This window comes from Cricetulus griseus (assembly GCF_003668045.3).
Source record: "Cricetulus griseus strain 17A/GY chromosome 1 unlocalized genomic scaffold, alternate assembly CriGri-PICRH-1.0 chr1_0, whole genome shotgun sequence".
NCBI lineage: Eukaryota > Metazoa > Chordata > Mammalia > Rodentia > Cricetidae > Cricetulus > Cricetulus griseus.
Window position 1 is genome coordinate 204,495,558 of NW_023276806.1, and position 19,721 is coordinate 204,515,278.

Below are 19,721 nucleotides of genomic sequence, written 5' to 3' on the forward strand. Positions count from 1 at the left end.
ATTTCATTGCAAGTTACAAATGCATACCCCAACTATGATTACCTATTTTTTTGGTGGATAATATACATGATTAGGCAGAAATAGGCAAGTTCACACTGGACGATCAACTACCAAATGATCAGTCAAAATCTATTTATGGCTCTCAATTCTTGATCAATTTCTGTCCCTTCTTAGCATTCTACAATCTTGCCAACTTCTGCCAACAATGTTCCTGTTGACTCTGTCTACCTCAGTCACCAAATCAACCACCAAACTGGCCTGAATGATACAACCTGCTCTCTGAGAAGCCGCTCCTCTGTCTTGGATTAAAAGATGTGTTTCCATCATAATATTCAATTTCAGGTAATATAGCTGGCACTGAGAGTATCCATTCTGAATCATACCACTCAGCCTGTAATATTTCTGACTCAGTTGTAAGGTACATCAAAGTAAATACCCACATTTCCTTTTAGTAGGCATCTTCTGGTTATTTGAGACACAGCATTAGTCCTCAGTTTTCTGTAAGTTCTTTCCAAGCACAGCTGACATCCTGTGTTTCTTTGGGGTTCTCTAGAGTCATAGTCACAAACCCCTTATCAGAGGCGATAAACACTTGTGGTTCAAGGATCGATGTACCAGAAATGTGTGCAGTGCCATGGCCAAAGCATGCACTGACCCTTTCTCTTCCATCAGTCTTTGAGTTGGTGGTCAGGGAAAAGCCAACAGTAGATAAGAAAGAGAAGCTAGAGACCTGATGGCATCCATGCTTTAGATTTAACTAAATCCATTGTAGAAAGAACGCCTACAAGGTTAATAGTAATTCCTGTTCTCTGTTCCACATATCTCAGCTGACCTCTTTCTATTGGTTGATAAAAACATACACAAATTCCTGTCGAACCAACTAGACCTGTGCATCCAGAGTGATGGATACAGTCTCTGGAGCCTGTCACAGTGAATTTTATGACCATGCAATCCCCCTCAGTCTTTGAGTTGGTGGTCAGGAAAAAGCCAACAGTAGAATAAGAAAGAGAAGCTAGAGACCTGATGGCATCCATGCTTTAGATTTAACTAAATCCATTGTTAACTGAGCATTCTGCTTTATGTGTGTAATCATGGTCATTTCAGTAGCATTTTTTCTTTGTCTCACAGAAGATAATTGCTCTCCCTTCAGATTCACTACAGACTTGAAAGGACACCTCTAATAACTGTGGTGTTGAAACCAGTAACACTGAGTAGCCAAAATATTCCATAGGTGATTGCAGTTTTTTGCAGTCATTTTTACAACAAAGTCAGCTTGTTAATATTTGGATTTCATATAAACTTTTTGCAAATTTGTGTACCTATTGTGGGCAAATTGCAGAAAAAAGTAAGGTCTGGGGATTGTCTTCGGCAGTAGTTTTGTAGGATTCAGGAATAATATGTTCGACTTGCTCAGCAAAACCTTAATTTAACATTCGATCCACTTCATCAAGCACTACATGGCACAGCTTTGAAAGATGTGAACAGCCACCTTGAAGGAGGTCTTTGATATGCCATGGGGTCCCAACATCAATGCAATGTGATAAATTTGGTTTTGATATGATGTTGCACTATAAAACCACACACACCATACTGAGTTTTCTGGTTATATCTTTGAAATCTTTGGCACCTTGGTTTCCCAGTTCACTTGTTGGAGCCAAAACACCAAGTACCTTTGGTGAGCAGCTTTGTAAATTGCTTCTTGAATTCTTTGGAGCCCTTCACTCAAGGGTATGGCAAAAGAGAGTGTCTTTCCTGTTCCCGTCTGGCCTTGAGCAATTAAATCTTTTCCTTCATATATAGAACCAAAGGTTTTGACTTGAATAGGAAAGATATATATTCCCCTGAGCCCCTCAGAAGCTGGATAGTCTCCCCAGAAATGGAGAAACTGGAGAAAGTACCTTCTTTTTGTTCATGTGTTGGAGTTTCCTCCATTTTACCATGCAGTTTGTGGGTAGAATTTCTAACTTTTTTCCTCAACGTCTCCATTTGGTAGGTCTTTTCTTCTTGACTTCTGAGATGGGGAGAATTCATCCGAAAGCCTACTAAGTCCTTCTTTGGTGTCTCCATTAGCTTCTCTTCTGTTTTAGCTTTAGCTGGGATAGGGAACATCCAGGTCATCTGTGACACCATTTTCTCTTGTTACTGTTTCCTCATCAGGGTCTGACTTCCTCCTACCACTCTGTGAGTTTTCTTAGCACCTTAAGATCCTCTGTTGTTTCAGGGGGCTTTGTTGTTGTTGTTGTTGTTGTTGTTTATTTGTTATTCTTTTTTAGACTGAGGTTTTGGTAGAGCCTTTAAAACTTCCTCGGCAGGTCCTGGCAGACAGGGACCATTTTGTATACTTAATTAGTTTAAGTTATTTGGCACTCAAACAAAGGTTCTGGCACAATTAGGCTCAACTAATACAATTTCAGAGGCTTAGTCTATAATCATCATGGCAGGGAGCTTGGCAGATGCAGGTAGACATGGCGAATCTTAGGCAGCAGAGAGAGAGGGAGAGAGAGAGAGAAAGAGAGAGAGAGAGAGAGAGAGAGAGAGAGAGAGAGAGAGAGAGAGAGAGAGTGGGTTTTAGGACTGGTTTATATTGCAGGTATTAGAGACCACAAGACCATGATCTCTTGAACAAAGGTCACAACTTAAAAAGTATTTGCAATTATAGAGAATTAATTGGCACAATGGTGATAGCTGAAACAGCAGAAGTAGGTAAGTATAAAAGGTATGTAGAAAGGAAAGAGAACAAAATATCTAAGTGAAGTTTAGTCCCTTGATCAATACTCTAAGAGCATTGATCAAGAAGAGGGAAGGAGGAAACAGGAAAACCTGTGAGTGAGAAAAGTAGGAATACAGTGTACTGAGTAGGAAGACCTCAAAGGAACCTACCAACCAGGTTTTTCTTTTAAGTTCTTCTCAATGACTTGTTAGAATGTGCTGTGTATTTCTGTAATAACTGACTAAAATTATCAAGAAATATATAGACAACTCCATTATTATAAATATTTCAAGGTAAAAATTTGTCCTAAATTCAGTCTTTTAAAATATGCACATACAAGTTCTATATGTGAAGGAAGAGAAAACTTTGGCATAAGATTAGGATCTTAGGCTGTGAAATCCATAAACTTGTATGCAAGGCATGTGTTTGCATTTATGCTGCATGGAACTGGCATAGTATTCAAGGAGATAAAGGGCTGGCAAAATCAACTCATATTCAACCCTAATTTATTCAACCCTCTATTTGATCCCAGGCATTAGGTTCTTTCTGTACTCTTACATTTTATATAAATGTAAGGTAATTTAACTATTAATCCTGGGGCTGCAGTGATGGCTCAGTGATTAAGTGCCTTTTTGCTACTCTTCAATAGGACAGAAGTTCAGTTCTCAGCATCTCACAAACCCTCATAACTCCAGAATCAGGGGATCTGACCTGTGGGCACCTACACACACATGCACATACATACATACATACATACATACATACATACATACAAATACATATGCATGCATGAATTTTTTTAAAAAAATCTTTAAAACACTCTCTTTTTGTATTATTTGAATTCTTTAATTACTACTCATATTTAAATATCCATCCCCCCATTCCCTCACTCTCCCATCCTCCCATGTTCCCCCCAATCCATCCCCCAACTCCTCCCCAGGGACAGTGAGGCCTTCCACCAGGGACCTTCAAAGTCTGTCATATCATTTGTGGGAGGGCCTAGGCCCTCCTTGCTGTATCTCGGCTGTAATAGTATCCCTCCATAGGGAATAGGCTCCCAAAGGCCATTTGTGGTCTAGGGTTAATGACTGGCTCCACTGGTAGAGGTCCCATAGACTGTCATGGCCTCCTAGCTGGCACCCACATTCAGAGGGCTTGGTTTGGTCCAATGCTGTTTCCCCAGCTTTATGACTAGGGTCTCCATGCTCTCACTAGGTCAGGTCAACTGTTTCTGTGGGTTTCTGCAGCACCGTCTTGACTTCTTTGCTCATCCCCTCCTCCCTCTCCACAATTGGATTCCAGGAGTATGGATCAGAGCTTAGCTGTGGGTGCCTGTTTCTGCTTCGAACAGCATCTGGATGAAGGCTCTAGGAATGGTAACCAAGGTAGACATCAATCTCATTATAGGGGAAGGGCATCAATGTCATTTTCTCCACCACTGCTTGGATTCTTAGTTGGGGTCATCCCTTTGGATCCCCTAACATTTCCCCTGTGCCAGATCTCCCGCCAAACCTGTACTGTCTCCCTCTGTCAAGGCTTCTCCTTTCTTATCCTCCTCTATTCCTCCCCTGTCTCAGTCCTCTTGTTCTCCTTCCCCTCCCCTTCTTCCCCTCCCCCTTCTTCCTCTTCACACCAGCCCTGTGCTCCCACTTTGTTCAGGGGATCTTGTCCCCCTCCCCTTCTTCAAGGGCTGGCCTAACTCACAGAGATCGCCTGCCTCTGCCTCCTGAGTGCTGGGATTAAAGGTGTGTGCCACCACCATCCGGCTATCAGGAATATCTTACAGCCATGAAATATTCTTCATATGGAACCAAGAAGATTGGATAGGAACAAGTGTCGACCTTTCTAGTGCTCCTCCATTTGATTCAGTTGCTGTAATATTGACATCACCATAAATATCCAGTTATTTTCTTCTAGGAAGTAAATTTATTGACACCACATTGTTTAAGACACTTAAATTGCCAGAAGCTGATTTTTGTGTGAAAGAACAACCAACGCAAGAGAAAAAAAAATCAAAACAATTGAGTACAAAATGTTCTGGAAAAATGCCACAGTTAGTAAGATAACCCAGCAAATACTTTGAGTCTCCCCAACTCAAGATATTTAGAAGTCAAATCCAAGAAGCAAATTTTAAATTTGTATTTGAATAAAACTTCTTTTTTTTTTCAAAAAACATCGATTAAAGTGTTGGGGTTATAGCTCAGTGGTCTAACATGGTCGGGGCTGAGTTCCAGTCTCTGTACCATAAAACCAAAGAAGCACACAAAGGTTTACTCATGGAAAAGAGCAGAGCACTACATGTTAGAAAGATTGGGTTTGAGATCTCCACCTGCAATTAAAGGAGTGTTAAGCCCAGGAAATACTTCAACTCCTTGGGGTCTTGTTTCTAATGCTTCAATGACAATATTTTCTGACATTAATATACAGATAATATCATTCCAGTTCCCAAATTAATCAATCCTATATAATTAACAAAAAGGCATTAAGTAGCCAGAGTGTGGGAAGCACTGTCAGAAGTGCTGCTGATGGGAGCTTGTAAAATGAGAAAATAGAGTCCTGACTAGTGACTTAGAAAAAGTCAAATGCCAATGCCAATTGGAACTAAGTGAATTCTGTGACCAAATAATAATTAACTACTTAATAAAGTGCCAGGAGGTCATTTTTCTTCTTCTTGAGGAGGATCTGATGATACTGCCAAATAATGGCTTTTAAGAATTAGTAGTTCAAGCTAAGAATTTGTGTTAATGAGAAGCCTTGCACTTTTAAAATATTTTCCAAAAATTATTTGCAGCTCTTATTGAGGAGATGAAAAGAAAATATTAACTTTAATAATACCTAAAAATTTTAATATCTAGTATACATGAATATTCATTTCTTTGAAAAGATATTGACCTAATAACTGGCATAGCTATTAACTCATTAAAGTAATGCTTAGCACTAACATCAAAGTGTAGTCTTCTTTTACCATTCAATATTTCATCAAGGATCCCAGCTCTGCCTTATAGACTTGTAGGGAAAAATGAGGTCTCCACAAGGATCTCAGATTTTCTGCTAGATGAGCTTAGAGTATACCTAGATCTGTTATAAGATAGTAGCTACACTCAAATATGATGGAACCATTGTGTTAAGACTGTAAATTAAAACTGTAACTACTGACATTTTGTCAGTCAATCTATATTCATCTATATTTAAGAATGTGATGAACGCTATATTTTTGGAAATCTATAAAATACATACCATATTTGTCTCTCTGGGTCTGGGATACCTCACTCAAGATTATTTTTTTCTAGATCTACCCATTTACTTGAAAATTTCATGAAAATGAAGGCACAGAGTTGGGGAGGTGGGGAGGATATGGGAGATGAGGGAGGGAAAACAGTGATCAGATGAACTATGTAGAAAATTATTTTCAATAAAAATTCTTATCTGAATGACACCTAGCTGCAATAACTATTTGTCTGCATACCCACAGTTAAGTGTAACTCACTCTCATCAAAGAAGCTCTTCTCTGCAGCAGCTGCAGATCATCACTGGAAGCACAACTGGACAAAACACAGAGAACACCTCATTATGGGGTGCCCAGCCCAGGGGAGGCAACTATGACATAACTCCCGTGCTTAGGATCAGAGAACACAGAAGAAATATGAGACAGAAAGATTGGAAGACCCATAGGATCAGGAAGTCTACTATAAGATTATGTCTCCTAAAAATGATAGGGGAGCTACATCCATGGTACCACATCAATATGACTACCTAAAAAAAGACCCAAATGATGACTATACCAATAGTTATGCTAATGTAGGGGAAAAAAATTTCACAGGGTTCCACCTCTAGAAGAAGAACTATAGGCAACTAAGAACTGTGAAGAGAAGGAGAATTAGTCTTCCCTGGGGATAAGCCGCTATTTTGATATCCATACCTACTGGCCAGCCCTGAAATCATATATATACAATGGATTCACTGGGGCTGGGCACTCCACAATCAATTGTTCTCTGTATTTTTACTAGTTGTGGTTTCTGTGATGGTCTTCATCTCTTGCAAAGAGAAGTGTCTTTGATAGGGGCCTAGAGCTACATTCATCAGGCAAAGTAGTCTCACAAATTCCCAATATAATTCCTGTGGGGTTAATATTGACTGTCAACAAAGAAGGTCTAGAAGAGAAATTTCTGGGGATATCTGCCAGGAATTGTTCAGACTAGGTTTGCCTCTTACATGCCTGTGAGAATTTTCTTGATTAGGTTCATTGAAATGACCCATCCTAAGTGTGATAAGCACCTCACACTCCAGCAGCCTTGAGAGCCTAGAAATGAAGAAGGCTGAGTGGAAAGCTTTTGCTTTTGCCTATTTGTCATCATCTCTGCTGATAACATCAACACTGCTGCTGTCCATTGCTGACAGGACAATCAGACTCTCATGGGCACATCTCCAACTATATTTTGTGGAAGGAGTTCTTTCATTTATTGCTTTTTTCTTATAATTTGAACAGATGCTCACAAAATAATTGCTGATTCGTTTTTATAATTGAAAAAATGAGAAAATGTATGGATTACTTGAGGCATTCCTCTAAACAATAGGAGGAAATACATGAAAGTTATCTCAGGTTTTCAGATCAAACACTGCCTTAGAACCCCATGCCAGAGCTTTGGTACCAGAATATTTATAGATTTTTTTATGTGATTATTAGTCTGTCATTCAGGTTTGAGAAGCAGAGAACTAGGAAGACCATAAAGATGGTCTATGTACGGAAAAGCTAGAACGATCTCAGTGATTGACAGTTACAAGAAAAGCAGATGAATTTCTTTCACACTAATCCACTGACATTTGCATGGTGAGTCAACCGTGGATATAGAATCTATTATTTTTCTGTCAAGTTACAGAGCATTAGATATTCATTTTAAGATATTTAAACTAAAACTGCTTAATGGAATAAACATTTAGCCTTGTCATTCGCAAATAGTGTGGATATATTTACCTTTACATAAGCACTTTGGAAACCTAGATGTCAAGGGATAGTTTTATTGCTATTGCTAGTTGACAGGTAAAATTCTTGACTGCATTCACCATATTTATGCTTGAGTGTGTGTATTTAGATGGCAGTGATAAGATAGATAGATGACAGATAAATAGATAATAGAGAGAGATGATAGATAGGTAGATAGAAAGATAGATGTGTTTAGTTTTGAATTTTTCTGCACTATGTATCAGATGGTTAAATATCATGACTTGGATATCCTTTTAGTGTGTTGGAGGAGGTGGCATTTTGAGCAGGTCTGCTGAAATGTAAAGGGAACTAAAGAAATTATCAGTTCTCATTTTATGATAGAATACTAGAGACTTGATAGATGCCTATGAAGCTAAGGAAATTGGGTCAAAGTGTGAATGGGTAAGAGTTATTACTTGACCTGGGATTTATATAATGAACATAAACAGAGTCAGACTCAAGGCCTAGAGTATATATCCCACACAAGACAGTGTTGCAGAAATAGTTTGGCACTGGGTAAAACTGGGTCAGAACCTTCACTTTTACACTCAGATGTGAACTGCTGGACACATGAGCTAGAAAACATTTCTTGAACTCAGTTTCTCTTTTTTAAAAATAGGGCTTTCATTGCTGAGTTTACATTGGCGCTTGCTATCTAGCAGAGTAGCTGGTATAACGGTGAGCATTTAACAGGTTCTCCTTTTAATGAAAGATAAATATTTATTCCCATGTTAGTTTCTCTTAGATATTTGTTTTAGAAACTCATTTGCTAGAACTCTTCTGTTTTATTCCTCAGCGAGCGTGACATGAGACAGCACGGCCACACACGGAGCTCTGTAAAGGTTCATATGCTTGATGAATTAATGAAGCAGCAGCACTGTGACCATCAAAATGTAGCTGTGATCTAGTCCATAGGGGTACACTGTGATGCTTATGAACAGCAATTACTCCCACCTGCAGAAGAATTACAAGGTTTTAGTTAATGCTAACATCTAGTGATTAGCAAGACTATAAATAACAGCCTTCCCTCAAGATTTGAAATGCGTCTTTTCTCTGGCCCATTTGCAGGCTCTGGGGGACTATTCCAGGGAGCATTTGAGATCACAGAGAGAGGGAGACAGGAAGCTTGATGTTGATGTACAACTCAGAAACTATCACAGCCAACACCTCACTTCGCTTTTTCCTGGGGAGGAATTAGGTCTTCTTGGGTCTCTTCTAAAGAAACCTTTTACCAGATCAGTTTCTCAGACTGCACATGTCTCACTAGTCCCGTGGAGAGATGTGGGGCTTTCCCTGTGGGGACTGCATCTTTGATATCCAGATAATTTTCACTGGAGACCTTTGATGACGCATCTTCTCTTGACACACTGCCTACTGAACACCATGCTTTGTCTCTTCACATTTCTGAATACTCTTTACTAAAACGTGAAGGACATTAAAGTTATTACGCAGACTGCTCCAGCATCATTAATGACTGCTGATTATCTACCCCTGTGTATCTCTAGGTGTGATACCATTGCATCTGATGGCCACTGGGAACACTGCATATCCTTGGACTCCTGGTCCTTCTTACTTACCTGTTTTCCACTCATTCTGTTATTAGCCCTTCCAGTGATTGGGTGCCTTCCCTGTAAAACAGCATTTGTACAAGATTGCAGACTATTTTGCTCAGTTACCTGCTGAGACAGTCTGTCTGACCATGGGCAGCAACTCCGGAAGAGAGGGACTGTGGGATGGAACAGAAGCTACATGCTGCAGTCAGTTCCAACTCTATAAAGGGTCACAGTCATCCTTTTCCACAGGCAATCTGAACTGCCTGCATGGAGGAGAGTATGTGCCCTTCCCTGTGATCACCAATAAACATGGTTCCCTCTGTCAAAGGTTGGGCAACTCTCCTTTTCTACATCCTGTCTCTTTAAGCTGCCTCCGAAATCTAACAGACAACATTTTTCAATGTCCTGAAATAAGGATATGGACTTATTTTACTCTGACTCTAGGCCAACAGAACGTTTTCATACTGAGCCCTAATCTGAACACTAATATCTGGGCAAATACCTTGTTTCAGCACTATTCCCATATTTTCTCAATTTGGACCAAATTGATTAACAAGGTTAGGCCCAGAACTAGGGTTATGAGTTGGGTCACCCAACATCCACCCCATGTATGATCTGCTGGAGCCAGTCCTGGTGGTGAAGGGGCCAGTCCTGCAGATCCAGAGTTGCAGAATCTCTAGACACAGGGCAACAACATGATATCCATGAGGAGCTGGTGTGGAGTAACCCTTCTGTACACTGTGAAAATATATTGTTCTCATTATTGCTCATAGTGAGGCAGGATTTTGGCTCAGAGAGAATGCTGGGAAGAAGGGTGGATAATAGCTGTAAAGTAAAGGATAACTATTCTATAATTTACAGACCTGGAGAAGCTAAGTAACAAGGAGGGCTCAAGGAGGTACACTTTGATCTCCCTAGGAAGGGGGAATTAAATAGATTTTGTGGGTGGACTCAGGGCTGGTGGGAATGAGAACAGGATGGATCAGATAGGGAGAAATGGCGGGAGAGAGTACTGGAAGAGACAACTGGAAAAGCATGGGTGGGGGGCATTTCCATGTGAGGTAGAAACCTAGTGCAATCGAAACTCCCAGGAATCTTTGAGGGTGACCCTAGGTAGGCCTCATAGCAATAGGGGGGATAAGTAGCCTGAACTGGCCATCTCCTGTAACCAGACAAGGCTTTCAGTAGGGAGACTTGGATCCCAACCCAGCCACATAACCTTCAACCTACAATTTGCCCTGCCCATGGATGTGCTTGTATAAAGGTGGCACAGAAAGTGTGTTAGTGACCAACCAATTACTGGTCCAGCCTAAGACCCTTGCCACCCCTGACAGGGATTCTACCCCTGACACTGCCTGGAATGTTAGGACCCAGAGGTGGGATGATCCAGACACCTAAGATAGAAGCAAACATCACTGGGAAAAATGTCAATGTAATGATGCCTAATGATACACTGCTATGCTCATAGATTAGTGCCTAGCCTGATTGTCATCAGAGAGGGTTCATTCAGTAACTGATGGAAACAGGTGTAGAGACCCACAGCCAAACATAAGATGGGCCTTGGGGAATCCTGTGGAAGAGGGAAAGGAAGGATTATAGGAGCCAGAGGGCCAATGACACCACAAGAAACACAGAATCAACTAATCTGGACTCATAGGGATTTACAGAGACTGAACCAAAAACCAGGAAGCCTGCATTGAACTGACCTAGACCCTCTGCATATATGTTACAGTTGTCTAGCTTGGTTTATTGTGGGACTCTTAACAGTAGGAGAAGGGACTATCTCTGGCTCTTTTGCTAGCTTTTGGGATCCTATTCCTCATACTGGGATGCCTTGCCCAGCCTTAATACACTGGGGGAGGTGGTTATTCCTAGTCTTATTGAAATTTGATATACCATTCTTTGTTGATATCCACGGGAAGTCTGTCCCTTTCTTAACAGTAAGGACTGGAGGGAAGAAAGGAGGTCGGGGGAGGAATTAGGAAGAGAGGAAGAGAAGAGAAAGGGAAGCTATGGTCAGGATGTAAAATAATACTAATACCAATAATAATAATAATAATAATAATAATAATAATAATAATAATAATAAATCATTACAAACAAATAAAATTTGCCTTAATCAAGTGCTTGCTTTAATTAATTTGGCCATGATGGTTTGGGTTGGTGGTCTCTTTCCTCACAACTTTGGGATTAAGAGCTAGGTTCTGTGAGATATTTAGAAAACTCAGGTGTGAGGGAACTTGACCATGGAATGCTGTAGGAATCTATGGAGCACATGAAAGAACTGTTCCCTAGGTGCTGGACCCACTCCAACAGACTGTCATTGTGGAAACTGTAGAGATGCATCCTGATAAGTGGATGCCACACAATAAAATTCAACAAAGTGAGGACATCTAAATTACTTCTTCATGAAATTTTCTTTATTTGCCCAGATGTATTGCTATGGTCAGGATCTTCTATGGTTTTAATAATACTTCTATTTAATATATTTTTGGTGGGGTTAGTCATTTTACTATCATAAAAAAGGTCCTTCCTTTCAACCAAGGGACTATTTTTACCATTAACAATGAGAGAAAAGAATGGAGCTGATGAAAAACAGAAAACCCACTAAGGGGTGGGGTCACAGTTAATAAGAGATATTGCAGATCTCTTACAGGAGATTGTATTTCTATCTTCTCTTCCCTCCCAGGATTTAAATATCAGACTATATTAAAAACATTTCCAGAAATGAACAAGGTTGCTACCACTCATTCTAATTTCCTTCACTAAAAGTCTTTAGACACAATTTGTGACTCCATTATCACCACACAAACATTTTGAAGACCCCTGGAGGAATGGTGGGATAGTCTGCTAACAATGTCCATTTCGAGTCACAAAAACAACTTATGTAAGATACCGGTAAATGTTAGGCATCACTTTTATGACATACATTTTATTTAAAATTTTAGAGTCATTTTGTTTAAGACACAAATAAATGCCCTGGAAATACAATATTTTGACCTCATGAAAATTAAGACAAGAAAATTATCTTCTGGATGAGTCATGTCTCTAAACAACTATATTATTCTAATATTTTGTAGAATCTTAAAAATTATTTTATTATGAAATGGTATGTTTAGTCTTATTTCTTATATCCTAATTTTTGTGTTGCATAACTTAGGAGTTATTTTTATACAAGAATCTGTTGTACAAACTGACAATAGAAATTGGTAGTAAGTTTTTTACCATAGTGACATGAATTATTTCAATAAATTCAGTGGAAAGAAATGGATCTGATGTGAAGATTTTTCTACCCCTACGTAATAGTCATTTTAACCTCTGATTCTCTGTTTCCTTTAACTTCTTCAGGAAGTTGGGAAAGTTACTAGTTTCTCCATATTTCAGTTTCCTTATCTGAAAATGAGGAGGTTTTATAGATGAAGTAATTCAAAGTGTATGCAAAAATACATAGCTGCTACTTCATAAATACCAGCAATTGAGTTCACTGAAGACACCAAACTTTTACAAAAGGTCTTCTGTCATTCAAAGGGATTTTTTCTACACTTTTAAGACTTAAAAATAATTTAATGAAGATGATTTTAAGTTTATAATCAGTGTTAAATATTTTTCTTGCTAAATAGTTGATTTATCTAATGGAAACTATATTTCACATTGTTTTTAGATTAATGATCATCTTTTATTTACCATTTATTTGTTGTTAAAGGCTTTAAAATTTTTCATTTGAAAATTTCTATGCAATATGTTGATAATATTTGTTCCCTTCCTGTAACTTCTCCAGAATTCTCCCTATCTCTCTACCAACCCAAATTCATGTTCTCAGTCTCCTTCTCTCTTTCTTTATCAAAAGCAAAATAAATCTCCCAAACCCAGTAAAAAATCAAAACCAACTAATAAAAAGAAAGCCAGTAAGACAAAAAATAGTGAAACAAAACAAACAGCACACAGAAAACTAATTTTTGTTCAATGCAGTCAACACTAAAATCATGTATAAGAAGTCTTATATGGACTGAGTAGGTTATATTTAAGAATATAAGCAGGCAGTGGTGATCATGCCTTTAATACCAGCACTGGGGACACAGAGGCAGGAGTTTGAGTTCAGCCTGGGCTACAGTGAGAATCCCAGGATAGCCAGGGCTACACAGAGAAAGCCTATCTCAAAAAACAGTATAGATAGACAGACGGATGGATGGATAGATAGATAGATAGATAGATTGGCATGCAACAACAATCAGTGAAAAAAAAAAGACCATGAATTTGAAGAAGAGAAGGGAGAGGAATAGGGAGGGCTTGCAGGGATCAAAAGGAAGGGAGAAATATTCTAATTAAATTATAATTTTAAAAATGGAAAGATAAGTAAATAAACAAAATCATGGAATCCATTTTGCGTTGGCCAACTACTCCTGGGTATGAGACCTCCCCTGGTGTAGATTGAACTATATCCAGTCACATTGGAGAAAAGGGATTTTTCCCTTTCCCAGCAGGTATCAATTGTGTGCCCTCCCTCCTTTTCTCTTTTCTATATATGAACTAAATTTCTTAGCACTTTCTGAAGCTTTGATCAGTCATCTTATATAAGAAGAAACAAATTTCCGATTTTTAAATGATAGCTCGTAATATCCTGTATAGTTCACTAAAATGTTTTGAATACCTATTATGAAAATACAGAAATTCCTCATTTTTGAAAGATGCTTCCAAAACCTGAAATCTATAACTCCAGTCAAATTGTAGGATGTATTGCTATTTCTGGATAGACAAAACTTAGCTTTTCTCCTTTGGCGTACTAGAAATTCAGCAAACATTTATTGAATACTGACTGTGTTTTAGGAACTGAGGATTCTTTGATCCACCTTAAAGAGTCCACAAAATGATGGATTTTTACAACAGTGTTGTCTGAAAACATACTGTAGGATGTTGGGATTCAACAACTTGCTGTATACAAATGCCTTTGTCCCACAGTCAAAATTGTTTTCAATTAATCAGTGTAGTTTCTTGGATGATGAGGATGTGAGCAGCACGCTCTAGTTTAAGTGACATATACACATAACTTCATTCTGTTCAAATTCTCATGAATATGACCAATAAACAGATTCTAAGATAAGGACACAATATCTTGTTGTATCTGTTTATTTTACATGCTGGGCTTCTTCCCTGTGCCTGCTGGGAACTATGGCAGGAGCCTGGAAAGCGCAATCGAAGCTTTTTAATATGATAGAGCTGGAATTTGACAAAAAGAAGGAAAAATTTGACTTTTCTCTGCTTTTGAAAACTTTACCAAGAATCAATTCATTGCAGAAAAGCAGGGTCAATGTAAAATGTATGGAGTGGAGAGATCTTTGCCTTTCCTCCAGTTCTTGTGGGTTCAGAAGGCAATGCCACAGTGGGGTTGGTGGTGGAAGAATAGAGGATGTTTCTACAAGGTGGTTCTCCATGGGGTGGAGTGCTGGGGGCTCATTCTTCACATTAGGCTTCTTTCATGTCTTCCTTTCTCTTCCCCCCACCCCCGGCCGAAGATCCCAGTGATACTGCTCCCTCCTATTGCCCCCTCCTGACTTAAAGGGTTATGGTTTTACAACTGTTCTGTTAAATTTTTTAGTTTGTTTTCTATTATTTCCTCTTTATACCCTTTCATTGGGGGAACCAATGAATTGTGATGAATACCACAATGAAGAAACCAAGCCCTCCTTGACTTGAGCATAGCTGTAGAGAAAATGAGGCAAATGGAAAGTTATTTGGAACTAACGCAGTTTGTAGCTTTCATTAAAAATATCTCAAACTTGAACACCATGACTGTTAGGAAATAACATTTGAGTAGAAAATAGCTTTCCCAGCATGGCGCTAACCTCTGTCACTAAAAGACCTTGTTAGTGGTCTCAGCAAAGTCACTTCCTCTTAAAATAGGAAATCCAACCTCTTTCTCAGCTCCTCCAACAGCCCATTATTGCTTGACTATAAAGTTCTAGAATGGGCCTGTAAATACTGCTTAGGTTACAAGTGTTTTTACTTTACTCTTTTAGACTCTCTTGTTACATGGTGATAGGTAAAATGTTATATGATAGCTGTTTTGAAGTTGAATTTTTACTTTGATGTGAACTACACTAAGAAATAACTTTTAATAGAACATTGAAGTGGTAGATTTGCAAAAGAATAAGTTTTAAATCCAGGAAACTTTGTTTTCAGCTTCAGCAATCCATTTGCTGTCTGTGTGACCATGAACACATGCATTAAAATTGCCATACAAAAAAAAAAAATCTGTGCAGCAATGCACAATGAACCAAGCTCCTGGAGTACAATTGAAGTGAGGCAAGAGCAATAATATGAACAAAGGAGTCAAGACCGTGATGGAGAAACCTACAGAATCCGCTGACCCGCAAGATCACTGACTCAGCTCTAACAAATGGGGAACCTGCATAAGACTGAACTAGGCTTCCTTAATATAAGTGGCAATGGTGCAACTGGGACAATATTTGAGGCTACTGGTAGTGGGTCCAAGATCTGACTCTAATGCACAACCTGACTTAGTGGAGTCCATTCTGTGTCAGCCTAGACACTGGAGTGTAGCGGGGGAGGGGGTGGTGGAGAGGTGACTTGGTCCTGCCTCAGCAAGATGATGGGACAGTAGACTTCCTAGGGGCGGCCTTACCCCCTCTCTGAGGAGCAGATGGGAGGTGCAGGGGGAGCAGGAGGAGAGGAGGCAGGGGACTGGGATTGGTATGTAAAAAATAAATTAATAAAAAAAGAAAGGAAACAAATTTGAAACCCATAAAATTCTGTGAAAAAAAATTATAGTGGTTATTAGACTTCTACTTTCCAGATAGGATTATTGGGTGGATTGAAAGCTATTGCACACGAATACTTTTATAAACCACACAGAAGCTATTGTTAACAACTAGCTGAAAAGAATTCCTTTGCTTACATTTGTTCACAATTGAAATTTGGACTGAGGCCTATATTTAACAATACATCATTCATAGAGACTTTGTCAATTAGAAGGAAGTAAATGACAAAGTATCAGAGAAGAGAGGTTTGGTTAGAAAAAGAACATTCACCATACTGCTTATTTCATATAATACTGCTGACTCAATCAGTCTCTACTTTAAGTATTTTCATCACATTTTGGCATAAGGAAGATAAACAAGATGGGCAAGAACTTGATGAAGACGCTTAAAAACATGTTCATTGTCTCGCTTGTTTGTGTTTGTTAATGTGGTGGGTTGACCATGTGGCTTACTATTTTGTGATATCGATGGTAGTGTCCAAGTAAAAAGAAATCTAGTTACTGAAGTGTTTTCATTTGAGCTGAAATTAACAGTGAGTTACAAGGAAATAATTGATATGAAATTGGCTCTCTCTGTTTCATTTTCTATAAAATCTCATCTCCTTTAAACATCTTATTATCTCCGAGTTTCATGCTACAGTGCTGAAATACTGCATGCACTTGTTTGCAGTAGGGACTTATAATGTACCTGCCCTGGCTTATTGGCTCTTTGCAGGTGGCAGGAGGGAAGCTAGTATCCTCCAACAAGCCCACACATCTTCATTCTTCCCAAACAGCCCATCAACTGGGCTCAGGCTTTCAAATATAGGAGCCTGTGGGTCCTCCTTCAAGCCAACAGAGTGGCTCATCTCTCCAATTTTAGCACTTAGCACTTGGTATGCTGAGGCAGGAAGAATGATAAGAGTTTGAGGCCAGTCTGGGCTCTATAGTGAGTTTCAGATCACTTTAGATACAGTAAGAAATTCTGTCTAAAAAATTTACTTTTTTAGCATGCTAAGAAATGAAAACTTAAATAGGGAAATACATTATAAGTGAAATAACAAATACTGGGCTCTGGGCTTTGTATGGTTTTAGCTTAATATATCCCAAAAGGCATGATTTTGTTTATTAAAAATTATAATTGTGCTGGTTGTTGGTGGAACATACCTTTAATCCCAGCACTCAGGAGGCAGAGGCAGGCAGATCTCTGTGAGTTCAAAGCCAGCCTGGTCTCCAGAGCGAGTGCCAGGATAGGCTCCAAAGCTACACAGAGAAACCCTGTCTTGAAAAACCAAAAAAAAAAAACCCCAAAAAACAAAAATTATAATTTCATTTAAAAAGTATTCAGTAAAAAAATACATTCAATTAAAAATATTTAAAGTTTTGCTAATCATGCATTTTCAAGATTATAGTTACAATTGCTATCACCATATCTGAGTTATTTATTTTAAAAGGAGTTTGGGGAGGAATAATGACATGATTGATCATCTTCCTGGTTCCACAGACCAAGATTTTGTAATTGGGCTTGAAGTTCACATAATAAATTAATCACATTAAATGCACATCCAGTGATACTTAATACAATTACAATGATATACAACCACCCCAACCTATCTATCTTTATTACCCCACCTGGAGACCCATATCCACTAAGCAGTACTCCCTCCCAGCTCCTGATAATTGCCAATATGCTTTCTCTAGGTATTTACCTATTTGGGAGATTTCACATAGTCATGCAGCATGTGGTCTTTCTTTGAGGCTGAATGCACTTAGGATAATATTTCTGTGGTTTCTCCATGTTGTAGCATGTCAGAATTTCATTCCATTTTAGGACCAAATAGCCTTCCACTACATATATTATGTGAATAGAGTTTTTATGAGCATATGTGGATAGGCATCTGTTTGGATCCCTGTTTTCAGTTCTGGAGGGCATTTAACTAAAAGTGGAAAGCTGAGTTAAAGCAATTTTGTCTTTAACATCCTCAGCAACTGCCAACCCTCCACAGCTGCTGCATCATTCTGAATCCTCACCAGTAAAATACAAGGGTTACCAATCTCTGCGTCCTTCCCAAGACTTCCTTCCCACTTTTTGCTTTTCCTTGTAGCTAGCCTAGTGGGTATAAAAGGCTATTGTAAGCTTGTGTTTTTTGTTTATTTGTTTTTTTCTTTTTTCTCTTGTTTTTGACATAGGGTCTTGCTATTGAACCTTAGGTGGCCTGGACCATGTTATATGGCCATTGTGGCTGATGTGGTGCTCCTTAAGGACCTATGGAAAGCATCTTTGCATATGCTTTTTCATCCATTTTGTGTCTTTGGGAAACTTTCTCAAGTCCTTTCTCCAGTGTTCATTCGAGATCTTGCTCCTTTTGAAACTGATATCTGTCAGTTTCTCTCTGAGCACTCATTTAGGTACTTTGGGATATCTTGCTTCTTGTTTTAATTTGTGGGTGAAGACAGCAAGAGAAAAGATTGTAAATTCACCTTTTACTATACTGAATTGGGTTCCCTGTGGAACACTGAGATAGAAATAGTAGTTAGGGAAAATGTATTTGTGGCTAGAATTCAGGAGAAGGGTGTAGATTGAAAAGACAGATTTATGGACATAAATAAAAGCATGAATAGAGGTCACAGTGATGGATAGTAATTAAAATCACAAATGGCATAAAATATACCTCAAAGGGATGGGCCCTTCACAAGTGTTAGCATCTGAAGCTAATTAAGGAACAAGTAGTCAGGAAAAAAATGTCAGGAACCTGTGAAAGGTCTATAAAGGTGGATGGGGAACAGAGAAAAGGCATTTTAAGTTAGATGCAAAGATGTTGAGATGATAAGACGAATTGGGAGTGCATAGTGTCCTTTGGATTCTCTAACAGGGTACACGGCAACAGCAGAGCAGCAATGAGGGAGGATACTAGGTTGGGTAACATTCAGCTACTCAGGCACATGCCACAAGCGGCACAAGAGACATTAGCTAAGGGCTAACATGGGAGTTGGAGGGAAGTTCTACCTGCTGCAGTGTCTTCAGATAAATATATCCAATAGACATCAATATAAAGGGTGAGGTGAGATTCTAGAGATCACAAATATCAATACCATGCCGTTCCTGAGAAGCTATTAGTTATTGCTTTATTGGATTGCTGAATTTTCTGTGATTTCTTCTCCTAAATGTTAAGTTTTTCACTGACAGGTTACTTTGCTATTTGGTTCTGAGTGATGTTGGGTCTAAAACTCAGCTGGACCATCCACACAATCACTGTGTGTAGGTCACATGCTCACACATCATGGGGTAGCAATTATGGTGCATAGCAGGATCATTTGCCTCTCACTTGAGGAAGCAAACTATAGATTCTTAACTCTTAGAAGACTTTTCTCAGTGACTCTGCCAGTGGCTTTCTCTTCTGTTCTAATAGGATCCAGTATAACAGGTCAGCATTTTCTCATTAGTATTCTGCGGTAACAGAAGAATGCAAAATAGTCACTGAATAATTTAGTTAGAGATATTTAGATTCTGTGAGAACACACCAGCCAAGAACAGGCCAGGAAAACAGGAAGGCAGATCTCCACTACTCCCTTGGTTCCTCCAAATCAAATCACCCAGTCTCTTTTCCAGCTTTGTATCAACCCTGAGGCAGCTTCCCTTCCCCCTCCCCCACTGCTCCCATATCCAGTGGGTTCCCCTCCAATCCCCCCTCCCCATTCATTGCTTTATCCCAGCCCCCAAAT

The 19,721-nt window shown here is 39.1% G+C and overlaps 1 long non-coding RNA gene and 1 pseudogene across 1 annotated transcript in view; both read right to left on the reverse strand.

The window, feature by feature from the left end:
* Nucleotides 1-241: 241 nt before the first annotated feature.
* On the reverse strand, nt 242-6,967 carry LOC100752622 (annotated as a pseudogene).
* Nucleotides 6,968-8,372: 1,405 nt separating this feature from the next.
* The window catches only part of LOC118239463, a 30,506-nt gene continuing 19,157 nt past the window's right edge, over nt 8,373-19,721 (reverse strand). The window contains exon 2 of the long non-coding RNA XR_004771646.1: nt 8,373-8,645. This is a non-coding gene — a long non-coding RNA (uncharacterized LOC118239463). The remainder of the gene's footprint in view (nt 8,646-19,721) is intronic.